The sequence below is a fragment of the Chiloscyllium plagiosum genome, chromosome 3 (assembly GCF_004010195.1).
Source record: "Chiloscyllium plagiosum isolate BGI_BamShark_2017 chromosome 3, ASM401019v2, whole genome shotgun sequence".
NCBI lineage: Eukaryota > Metazoa > Chordata > Chondrichthyes > Orectolobiformes > Hemiscylliidae > Chiloscyllium > Chiloscyllium plagiosum.
The window spans coordinates 12,526,516-12,539,069 of record NC_057712.1 but is presented as its reverse complement, the minus strand read 5'-3'; the positions used below and the strand labels follow the sequence as shown (position 1 = coordinate 12,539,069).

At 37.6% G+C, this 12,554-nt stretch overlaps 1 protein-coding gene across 7 annotated transcripts in view; it reads right to left on the bottom strand.

Moving 5' to 3' along the window:
• The window catches only part of LOC122541001 (CYFIP-related Rac1 interactor A), a 215,828-nt gene that overhangs the window by 99,108 nt on the left and 104,166 nt on the right, over positions 1-12,554 (bottom strand). The window lies entirely within an intron of this gene.

The following is a 12,554-nucleotide window of genomic DNA, read 5'->3' as shown; positions in this document are numbered from 1 at the left end:
CTGCTGCTTTCTTTTGTTGTCGCAACCAGTATTTCTTTTGCCAAATATAAACGTGCTTTTAAAATAGAGTAATACTGGGTATCACACTACGGATAATGTGTTGCTTTTTCATTTATTTTCAAAATGTGTTTTCCTATTGACCAAAAAACTCTGGATTCTGAAGCAGTGACGCCTGTGCCAATAATAATTAAAGTCTGCCAAATAACAGGGACAGAAGTCATTGTTATGCAGCCCACACCGCCAGCATAAAACTGAAGATCAGGGGGCAGATAAGCAGCGCTGGTGATGCTAAGACTGCCAGTTAAAGGAGTCAAATAGAAATGCAAGACTTCCATTTGAGCTTTCTGACCTTCACAGGATGAATTTGGTCAGCTCTCAGTTCAACATGAGTCAACAAGCTATAAAGCTATAGTCTATTGTCTAAATCCAGTCTGGTTCAATCCAATCCTCATTCTACATGTTACGGTTTCTGACTGGGTAACAAGCAGGAATTCAACCACAATGATTAAGCTCAATGTCCCAGGGACTACAGGTTAACTATAAGATCCCTGTCAGAAATGCCGTGCCCATACTCAGCATAATGACTATACTCTGCACTTTGCACATTTGCGTGGCAGAGCATCCTGTGCCATCAATCACCGTCAACCTTTGTTCCACAATCATTCCTTTACATTGTAATAAAGAGTGATTATTCAAATTGCAGGAAGGTAAAAGCAATCAGCACTGGCACCACATTAATTCATGACTTACTTTCATGATTTGAATTTGGGAACAAGAAACCCAAAATTAAAATTTTCAGATAATACCAACCTAGGGCCAACAATAAAGAAGAATGAAAGATAATACAAAACAGCACGAGAAAACTTGCAGACTGGCAAGTAAAATATAAGTACAAATAAATGTGAAGGAATGCATTATGGAATGAAAAATTAAGAAAATTAATTACATGGTATGGGTAGAATTTCAAAACCACAAGTACAGAAAGTGGCTGACACAAATTACTGAGATATCTTCAAAGTGAAACTGAAGTACAAGTAAGACAAAAACAAAGTGCTAGGGAAATCCAGTGGGTCTGGCAGCATTTGTTTTAAGAAAAACAAAGTTAATATTTCGGATCCAGTGACTCTTGGTCAGTATATGTTAGATTTTCTCTGAAATCACAGAATCTAAAGCTATCCAGTGGGTTTCAAGGATTCTTTTATTAAGACAGCAAACTTTGTTTTAGCTGGCACTCAAACTGGCAAAAACGATATACCTCAAAATTTCAGAAGTTTACTGTATTATTGCTTCTGAGCTGAAAATGTGTTGCTGGAAAAGCGCAGCAGGTCAGGCAGCATCCAAGGAACAGGAGAATCGACGTCCGAAACGTCGTTTCTCCTGTTCCTTGGATGCTGCCTGACCTGCTGCGCTTTTCCAGCAACACATTTTCAGCTCTGATCTCCAGCATCTGCAGTCCTCACTTTCTCCTGTATTATTGCTTCGCCGAGTAGTCAATTGAGGTTCAAGTGGGAAGGCTCTATCTGCTGGAAAGTTTTATTTAAGGCAAATTTGCATTATTATTTAAGTGATATATGCTGTAAACAAAGTTTAACAGATAACATCCCCAGATTAAGTGAATATCCATCGGTGAGTTTTTGATGAGAGCACCCATTTATGGGCCTTCAAAAAGACTCTTAAAACCAAACTTCTTCAGTATAGAGACACTAGTAAGAACCTTTCAAATATTATTTTATACAAAAACTACTGTTGTACAGAACTGTAATTAGTAAACAATTCAATATAGTTTTAAAATTCCTTCAAGATAGGATATCAGGTAAGTAGGGTGCCAAGTGGGTAAGGGCAAGGTGCCAGGGGTTAGGATGTCGTGTGCAGTGTGCCAGGATAATGATGGCATATGAGCAAGAGGTAGATGCCAAATAGGTAGCAGGGAAGGTGCCAAGTGGACAGTATATCAAGTAGAAAAGGATTAGAATGCAAGGTGGAAGGGGGTTAGGTGCAAACTGAATCAGGTGCCAGGACACAAGGTAGGAAAGCGGACAAGTAGGTGATGCAATATTTGGGGGGGGGAGGGAGGTGAATTAAATATAGGACCAGTTTAACACAGCAGTTACTGATTATGTATTTAAATAGTTTAACTTGTCAGAAGTAATTAATTTCATCAGGATAGTCTGAACTTTCCAATTTAAAATGGAAAGAGGGTTCCAGGCAGAAGGATTTTGCAACAGAAATTCTAAGTACCTAGACAATTCCTTTAAAGCTTGCAATCATTCTCCCATCTAGGCTACAATAACAACTGTCTGATCTTTGGAACTTTTGGGCCACTATTCTTCTAAAAAAAATTATATTCTGCCTGATGGCAGCAATAGATGATGTTGATTGCAATTGTTTATAGATTTTATATTTGGCAATGGGTAAACAATTTCAGGGAAAACGTGATATTGCAATTTCTGTGCAAGTTGCACCCAATTAATCAATTGTGTCCAAAGGGAAACACTGACCAAAACTCTCTGCAAAACATGTCCGATCACTACTTTTATTAAATTTAGACTTTAATGTTCTCCCTTACATGTCAATTTCTTCCATTTGTATTTCAACATCCAAATTAAACAATGCATCTTTTTCATCCCATTTCTCTTATATTCATACTTGTTATTTTGAGGTAATCACATTGCAGGATTCTAATCTTTCATAAAAATAACACTGAATGGCCATTTTTTGTTTCTTTTCCCCATTTCCTTCCATATTCAATGTTATTACTTCCGCAAGAGAAGATGCTCATCTACACTTCTCATGGAAGGTCGACACCACAGACCTGAACTAAGCTCTTTTTCCCCCCTGCCCCGCCCCCGCATCTTTTCATGTGCTGATGAGTACTTCCGGTGTTTGTTTTTATAATGAATTTAATTTCTGTATACTCTGGCATAGTGCAGCACTGTTAAGCAGTTTATGTCTTGACAAAGAATTGGCTCACTTTTCAACAGATTTCTACTGTACTACTAAACTTCTCCAAATGCATGATTTCCCTGTTTTGACACGATTACTGAAAAGAGTAGTGGGAAATATCCCAAAATATACACTTACTACTTCTATCGAGATATTTCCTATTAGTTTCTCTTAAGATTTTGGAGCGTCTCTCACCTACATCATGCATTTCAGTATTAAAATAAAACACTGACCTGATGGTAGTTCAACGCCATGAGATTTCGAAAAATAATCTTATCAGTCTGTGTTCTTGATTTTCACAAGACGACAAAATGCATTTTGTGGCAAATGAAGTTGAAAATATAATAGGCACCTACATTAAGCGCTAACGCCTGGACTTTACAATACCAAAAATGAAAAGCAGACATGCAAATTGTGGTCAAATACAAAATACAAAAGTATTTTGATAGCTGTGCAGAATAGTCTACACTCAAGGAGTTGGAACCACAACAAACGGACAATATCTTTAATTAACAGATAAGAGTTCAACAGTTGATAAAATATAGATTTAACAGCTGGTCATGAAGTCATGGAGATGTACAGCATGGAAACAGACCCTCTGGTCCAACTTGTCCATGCCGACCAGATATCCTAACCTAATGTAATCCCATTGCCAGCACTTAGCCCATATCCCTCTAAACCCTTCCTATTCATGTACCCATCCAGATGTCTTTTAAATGTTGTAAGTGTAAGCCTCCACCACTTCCTCTGGCAGCTCATTCCAGACATGCACCATCCTCTGCATGAAAAAGTTGCCTCTTAGGTCTCTTTTAAATCTTTCCCGTCTCACCCTAAACCTATGCCCTCTAGTTCTGGACTTCCCCACCTCAGGGAAAAGACCTTGTCTATTTACCCTATCCATGCCTCTCATGATTGTACACATTTATGGGAGTCAGGTTTCCCCAGAGGTTACTTTCACAATGAGTGAGTATGAGTGTTTTACATATTCCATTAACACGTTATGCAGGGGTTTTCGCGACATTAGATATCTCTCCTTCCCTCTGTACAAAATTGGAGAGGTGGTGAAGAGGGGTGATGGGAAATTAGTGATTAGTTATACAAACTCAAAATTAACTAATTAATAGAGATGGCAGCAGTAAAGCATGGTCTTGAATTGGCTTGTGCAATGGGTTAAGAGCAATGACAGGTCAGAATCAGCACACTGTCAGAGCTTCCATCACATGTAGATTGACATACCAAAGGAGGTAAGGGCCAACCCTAACAAATGTAAGATAGTTGCAAGGAAAGAAATCTTAAAAACAAATGGAAAAGCACATGATCAAATTATATTAACCCTTAACGCAATTGTGTTTACATTTCTGAGAGGATATGCTTGAAATGTCATATTATGATTCATTTTAGCTTCCAAAATATAGTCTGCCACTTAAAGAAATATGCTATTGAAATGCTCTTGTTGGTATAAAGTCAGGTCATGCAGTCATGGAGATCTAAAGTATTAGAAGGTGGCCCTTTAACCCACTGAGTCTGTCCCAGTCAAAAATAACCACTTAATTATTCTAATCCCACTTTCCAGCATCTGACCCATAGCCTTGCATGCCTTGGCATTGGTAAGACCACCAATATCTTGAAATACAGAAACAAAACTGTTATGTATCAAATATGACAACCTCAAATTATTACACTTTCCAGAAGAAAAAAAATCATGCACTCATTTGGGTGGCTGTGGATTGTAGTTTGAAAACTGGCATCTTAATTAGATTAGAAGAATCTTTGTTAAGTTTATGGAGCACCTGATTATTGCTTAGATCAAGATAAGGTAAAACTATTCTAGATTTATTTGCTTTCAACCCATTATTATTGATAGGATACCCAGCTCAAAAATGTTTACTGATGACTCCATTGTTTTTGGTCTGCTTCAGGATAATGCCTGTCTACTTAAATATTAGGAATGCTAGTCACAAGACTATAAGTGAGAGCAAGACAGAGATTGTTACCACTGCATATTACTTTAAATTTACAAGGAATCTTTTCAAATCTTTACACTGCTATAGTTTGATGGAATTTTAAAAAAAATTCTCGTGGCTCAATATGAAACATCGTTAATCAAATATTCCTCTATCCCTCCGGTAACTATTTATTCCAAAAGTACTTTGAAAATGTAAATATTGGGCTTTCCTGGTTCCTCAGGAGAGAACAAGCACCACATTGTATATGATGCAGCATTTAGAGCTGTAGAAAACATAAGCTTTTGATTCTCAGTACTAAAGATTAAGTATAGTCACAGTGGCATTAAGGGTACATTGATGGGCATTGGAGTAGTTTACTGAATGTTTTTACCTTTAATGTCTTCTTGGAGGTGATTCAAAATACAGTCCAATATCAACAGGAAATATTCATGCATCAATAAGCCAAATAGTCTTTTCTCCTCCTAAATCCCTTGAGGTTCTCTTCAAATGTGGGGGGGTGGGGAACGATGGCTCAGTGGTTAGCACTGCTGCCTCACAGCGCCAGGAACCCAGGTTCGATTCCAGCCTCAGGCAACTGTCTGTGTGGAGTTTGTACATTCTCCCAGTGTCTGCATGGGTTTCCTTCAGGTGCTCCAGTCCTCCCACAGTTAAAAGGCGTGCAGGTTAGGTGAACTGGCCAAGCTAAATTGCCCATAGTGTTCGGGGATGTGTAGGTTAGGTGCATTAGTCATGGGAAATGTAGAGTAATAGGGTAGGGGAATGGGTCTGGATGGGATTATCTTTGGAGGGCCAGTATGGACTTGTTGGGCTAAATGGCCTGCTTCCACACTGCAGGAATTCTACGATTCTATTAAATAATGAGTTGCTGTCTCAGTAGTAATAGTAGTACTCAACAGTAGTACTATTGTCAATAATAACAAGCACAGAGAAAGCATTTTACAACAAGAACAATGTCAAAAACTGGAAAAAAGTTAAACTAACTACAATCTCACACCTCCCAAAGTTCAGTTGCAAAACTGTACTGGCAGATTACTGGGAAAGGTCACCTTGCTCACCCTTTGAAAATACTTGGTGCAGAGCTGCCAGTATTTAATGATAGAAGAAAAATGGTTTGCAGGCCAGGAGTATAGAAGAAAAATGAACTCAATGCAGCTTGTAAACATATACCTCAAGTACATGAATAATCAGACACGGTAATAATCAACATATGTGACATGTTTTAGCCAAACTATAATTCGGGAGTAGGAGAATTTTATGCAAACTTGTCTCATATCTGGTATGCAGAATATATGTCTGATTTTGTTCAGTCTTCACAAGACTAACTTCAAACTGCAGTAACACAGTACAAATGTATTGCTGCAATAACAAAACAGCTTCATCTTTATTCTACCTGAATTTAGTTTTTCCTCCCAAATGCTGTTCTACTGTACAGGACGGAACCTTTGAACATATTTGCAAGGAAAACCTCAGTTCACTGGAAAGTGCATTTGAGCAATGCAAAAGTCTCCTTGTCCAAATCATGCTTTTGTAATTTCACTGGCTAAGCAATTAATGCCTGGAAACTAATTCTCCTCCCTGACATACACTGTTAAATTTGATGAGACAATGATTTCTATTTCTTGAGTGCAAGCTCATTGCTATCACCTGAGCAAGAAAGGTAGCAATGCATTTTAAATAATGACAAACCAAATAAAATAACTATAGAATGAAATAAATAGAACTGAGGCCATCCAGCCTGTCATGCTTGTTCTGCCTCTTCAAATGTTTTATGCAATTGACTCCATTCTGATGGTCGTCACTCATAACAGAATTGCCTTTTGAAAGCAATGCACAGTACAAAATATGAGTTAAGTCTCAACAACATGGATTTAACCACACTACATCTCTGCATCCTCCCAGGTAATCACTTAGACCATCCAAAACTTGTCGTGTTGTTTCAAGGCTGTTTTGATAACAAGGACATGTTCTTAAATAAAATCTGCAAACATTTCCTCTTGTGATTTTTCAAATACTGTACACAACATGCAATAGAACACTTTCTACTGTTCAACTACTACTTATATTGAACAGTAAGATGTAATGTAAAACATTCCTTTTGCTGCATAGAATAGCATCAAATGTCAAATGTTAGACCAAGAGTTTCAAACATGATTTACTACCAGAGGTAACTTGAATATTTCCTTTCATTGACTATACTCCCAAAAGGTAAATTAATGCAACATAAAATGAGTGCAATTGACCAACAGTACAATTAATGCCAAAGATAAAGTTCTCAGAAATTGGAACAGCTCAATTCTTCAGTCTAGTACTTTTTTTAAATAGAATCCTTCAGCCTAAATGCTTTTGTGATTCATTTAAAATAGATTCTCACTTGATTTGGAGACTGACAAGGAGTACCTCTACCACTTTGTCAACCTAACCATTACAAACCTCAACACTTACAATGAAGGTGTATCATACACACACACACACAAGTTTGGATTTTAAACTAATGTCATATGGGTGTTATTCTATTTTGGGGAAGAAGTCTAATACTTAACTAGGTCAGTCTTTCCTGAACCATGATATGTGCTAGGGTGCTGATGACTTGGGAGGGGGGGGGTGCCGGGGGAGGAGAGAGGTTGTCAACTCTTCCAATGCTAATAGACGTTTAAGAGAAAATAGTTTAAGAGAAAATACTGAAAGACATTAGTTTATTTTTGTGTTTTCATTAATTAAGGAATCTTTTGCTTTAACTCTGCAGATTATCAAAGGACAGAGAAAATCCAAGATCTCGGTTGTGTGAATATCCAGGGAAAAGAGCTTTGCAGCTCACAAAACCAAAGCTGAAAAGCAGTTACATCAAAACTTACAGATTAAATGGGGGAGGGAAATTTGTCTGGTATTGAGTAGGTATAAAGTGATGGTGTTAGAGTATAGATAGTTTTTTTTTAGCCATACATTTGGAAATATTTATATTTAGATAGCTTGGTTTGGTGAGTGTACTAGACTTCTATTTTATTGTTAAACCTAATTCTGCAGCTCTGAGAGGTTATGTTTTAATGAAAGACTGTCCCTTTAAATTAGAGAAAAAATAAACCTAACCAGCCAGATTTTGGTCTGGGTTCTTACTTATCCATTAGTAAAATAAGCTGACATCATAATACACTGAATACTGAAAGTACAGTCAGTAATACTGCTCAAACTATTCACTTCACCTAAAATGGTCCTCATCTTTCCATCACCTACAGTGGAAGTTTATTTTCTGAGACCTCTTTTTAAAGGCTGTCTTACTTATTGCATTTATGATGTAGAAGTTTCATTAGAGGTTCTTCTTATAGAAGATTTTTGAATTGGCTCAGTTCCTGAGCTTTCATGCAATTCATTGCCTGTTACTCTCCCTCTCTACTGGGAAACACACAACTTTTGCTCTCCCCAAGCATGTATCTTTGGCATTATGCTTAACGATGGAACTGGATAATGTTAACTTTTCACAGCTAGTCAGTCATCCCACCAGCATAACAAACTTGGTCTCCGTTCAGTGATGTGATAAAACTGTTCCAGAAACATTATTTAACCACAAAAACAAACAGTTTAATGGAACTTCCAATATGCTTCAAACATTTTGAAGTCAGACCCTTCCAAGTCCAGCATGCCAAATCTTTGAAAGTATAGCCTTCATGTGACAAATTATTAAGTGACCAGGTAAATAAAAGAAATTCTGTTACATAGCAACTTATTTGCAGCTTGAACAATATTACGAGTGCATATAAACCATTATAGATAGTTTGCTATAATTTCATCAAAAATAGTAAAACTGTCAGGGTAAATGGAGTAAATAATCCACAAACACAGAGAAATTAATGGAGAAATTACACCTAGAAACTAAAGCCTCTTGTGGTTCTAACATCAGTTAGGAATCTTACCACAGATAGTTTAAATGCTGCTATATGCAGAATAACACTGATGCAAATTACTTTGGTCACCAAAATGACATATTTCAGAACTTTACCTTAAAATACGTCAAAAATGAGAACGTAGTTTATCAGATGTTAAGATGGCAGCAATGTCATATTTTTACAAAGCTGTCTCCCAAAAACAAATTTCCTGTTCATTTATACTTAACTTTCAGATGTAGCTCTCTATTTTTGTAGATGTATCCTGCTAGTAGCCAAGCATACTTGTTTTACCTGCAGATAGGAGAAAGCTGCTCACCTCAAATCTTGTGGTGCTTCAGTCCTTTACGAATGAAGCAAGACTTGAAAGACCTATCAGCGATGCGGCTCATTCAACAGTAGAAAACTGTTAAAATTTTATATAAAGTTAAACTATATTTGCAAACACCTGAATTCTTAATACTTAAAGAAAGCACTCATCTAATTAAGTGTCCTAAACTTTATTTTAAAGTTAATCTAATTGCAAAGTTTTAGATGAACTTGATGCCAGCTAATCTTAACGACAACTATCTTTTCGGTCAAGACTAAATATTCTCCTGTCTCTTGGCCCTTTCTGTGGAAACAATTCAAAATCAAAGGTTGCATAACTCTAAATGACTTGTGCAGGGTGATCATTTTCCTCGTTGAGCAGTTGTGTGTGGATGTGGCCAGATCAACATGAGCTGCCTGCACTATTGACTGGAAGTTGCAGTTGGAGCAGGACTAGGACAATTCATTATAATTGACCTTCCGGTGCAGAAGTAGCATGGAGGCCAGAGGTGCAAAATTGTGTGTTTCCTTCAATCAAGACCCTGACCCTTTTTAAAATTCCACTATTTGGACAAAGATTTAATTATTCAGCACTCAAGCGCAGGGCAAGCTTGTTCAGTGGTGACTCTGCCCTCGCCAACTACAAGATCTGTCAGATCACATTCCAATCAGCTAACGGTTGGGTCAGCAAACCACTTGTTAAATCATAGGCCTTGAGGTTGAAGTCTCATCTCAACAGAGGCTGCTGGTCAACAAGAGGCTGGCAGCTTTCAGGTTGCCGAGGCCTGGACCTCAGAGCATCTAACAGTAAGAAGGTAGTCTCTCTCTTTCAAGTCTTGCAGAGTACAAATTGTGGGGACAGGAGAATGGGGGAAGATGGGTGGTAGTCATATGCAAGGGAAATAGCATTCAGCTGCCACCTTCGCATCCCCCATTCACTGTTCTTGATTAGCTCCAGAATGGGATAAATTGAGGACATTCTCTCCCTCCCCAACCAACGCAGGAGGTTTACTCTCGTTCCCCAGTTGAGAAACTAGCCATTTTCCTCACCTGAAATAAGACATATAACTGGGCTTGTGAGGTGTTGAGATAATCAAATGGTTGCTAATTGACCAATTATAGGTCTGGATTGTTGGCAACTATTGTCATCAGTGGACCTTCCACCTCAGCAATTAAGTGCTGGGCGAAAAGGAAAGGGAGAAGTATCACTCAATGGCCAACTCATCTAACTACACTCTTTTTGGAATTCTCTACCCCTGAAGACCATGGAAGCTCCATTATTCATTATGTTCAAGACAGAAATCAACATTTTTCCATGTACTGATAACCTAAAGGGATACAAGATAGCACAAAAATAGAAAGTGAGGTAGGTGATCAGCCATGACCTAAAATATTGGAGAGGCTGGAGGGGCTGAATGGCCCATTCCTACTCCGATATTCCTAAGTTTCAGGAAAGCGTCAGATTAATTACACAACCATTTCCCTCAAAGTTGAATCCATTGTGTAATTGCAAACTTTTCCAGCAATTTTGTCCTTGTACAGAAGCTGCTCTTCATGTCATTCTGTACCTATTTTTCAATAATAGCTGTTTCAGCTACAACCATTCTCATCCTCTGGGCCTCCTACTAACAGCATTTCCAGCACATATTTTCCAATATCAAAAGCTTTAAACCCTTCTTCAACTATTGCACATTTTCACTTTTCTTTCCTAATTATTATTCTCCCTCCTTCCCTCTTTTAGGTTCCCTCTTCCCGTGCATCATTTCAAGATGACGATTTCTATACCAGGAGAACGACAGAAATGCAAATTGCGATGCAAACCTTCTTTCATTAGTTTATTTTTAATTTATTAGATTATTCAAATTTACAAGACATTGGATTATTAAATTTACAAGGCATTTGAAAGCAAACATAAGGTGTGACATAGGTTCAAGACATTGGTGAGTATTGTAAAATTTGGCACAATACAAAGTTGCACTGGCTATTGAAACCCCTCTGTTGGATAACTTTGATAAAAGTACACATATACTCATGGCTGTGAGCCTTGGACTGCTTCAACAGTTCCACCATGCAGTGTGCAGTCAGGGCTATGGTCATGTTCATTTGTCTGTAATGCTGCAGTGCAATCAGCCAATGACATTAATTGCTGGAGCTCCTGCTCCCAATTGTTATTCAGTGACCTTTTATAGAAGTAGTTGTATGTGGAGAGAAACCTTTTGCTGATATGTCCCCTGTGGTGAGCAGTTTGTCAACACAAATTGTAAGGGCAAACAAAGGGCACTTAAGATGAAGAAAGAGAATGTCCGTGAATCTGTAACCCAGCAAGGAGTTAATACCTTCAGACATAACAGGGATAATAATTATTTAAACTACAGAAAAATTCAAAATGTTCATTTTCTTAGCATTATACTAAATTTATCGTGCACCACAAACTATAGAAAGGAAGGCATTCAGGACTACGATTACAGACACAGTAGGCTTTAAGATGTACAGCATGCATTTAAAATCTCTCAAATTATATTGTCAAGATCTTGAGAGTCAACTTGTCTGTACTATCAAAATTGTAAATCCTTCCTCCTTGCCCTTGTTTCATTCTATCCCTTCCAAAAATGCCTGAGTCAGACTTCTGCTATTCATAATCCAGCAAAATCATCAAATGTTACTACAGCATTTCATATTTTTCATGTAAAATGTGCCTCATTTGAAGAATAGGGGCTAATTTTATAGGAAATTATTTCAATTTTGTTATCAAATAGTCAATCTTAATGAACTTAAAATTTGAAGAATAGTACAGAACTTTAAACGCATATTGACCAATAGTGCAGCACACTGTCCCAAACTATACTAGAGTCATATTGCGTGATATAGTACGGTATCCTTAATGTTTTTTCTTATGTTCTTAACAATTCTTTTCATTAGTCATTGTGACAACAGTAGTGTAATTTTTGACAATAAAATCGCTACATAGAAAATCTTACGCCTTAGACTTTTTTTCTTCAATATAGTGTAGGTGGTGGCCTCATGGCAGTATCACTGCACTGTTAATCTAGAGTCCCAGGTAATGTTCTGGGGACCCTGCTTGAATCCCACCACGGCAGATGGGGAAATATGAATTCAATTAAAACAAAATAAGTCTGGAATTAAGAGTCTAATGATGACCATAGATCCTTTGTCAATTGTCAGAAAAAAAATCTGGTTCACTAATGTCGTTAGAGAAGGAAACTGCCATCTTTATCTGGTCTTCCTACATGTGACTCCAGACTCAGCAATGTAGTTGACTCTTAACTGCCCTCTGGGTAATAACTGCTGGCCTGGTCAGTGACACCCTCATCCCATGAAAGAATTTTAAAAATATAATCAGTACTTGTTGTCACTTATATGGTACAAATGTTATCTGCCACTTGTCAGCCTGTATATTATCTGCAGTTGAGTACCTGTTACTCCAAACTGATCAAAAGGA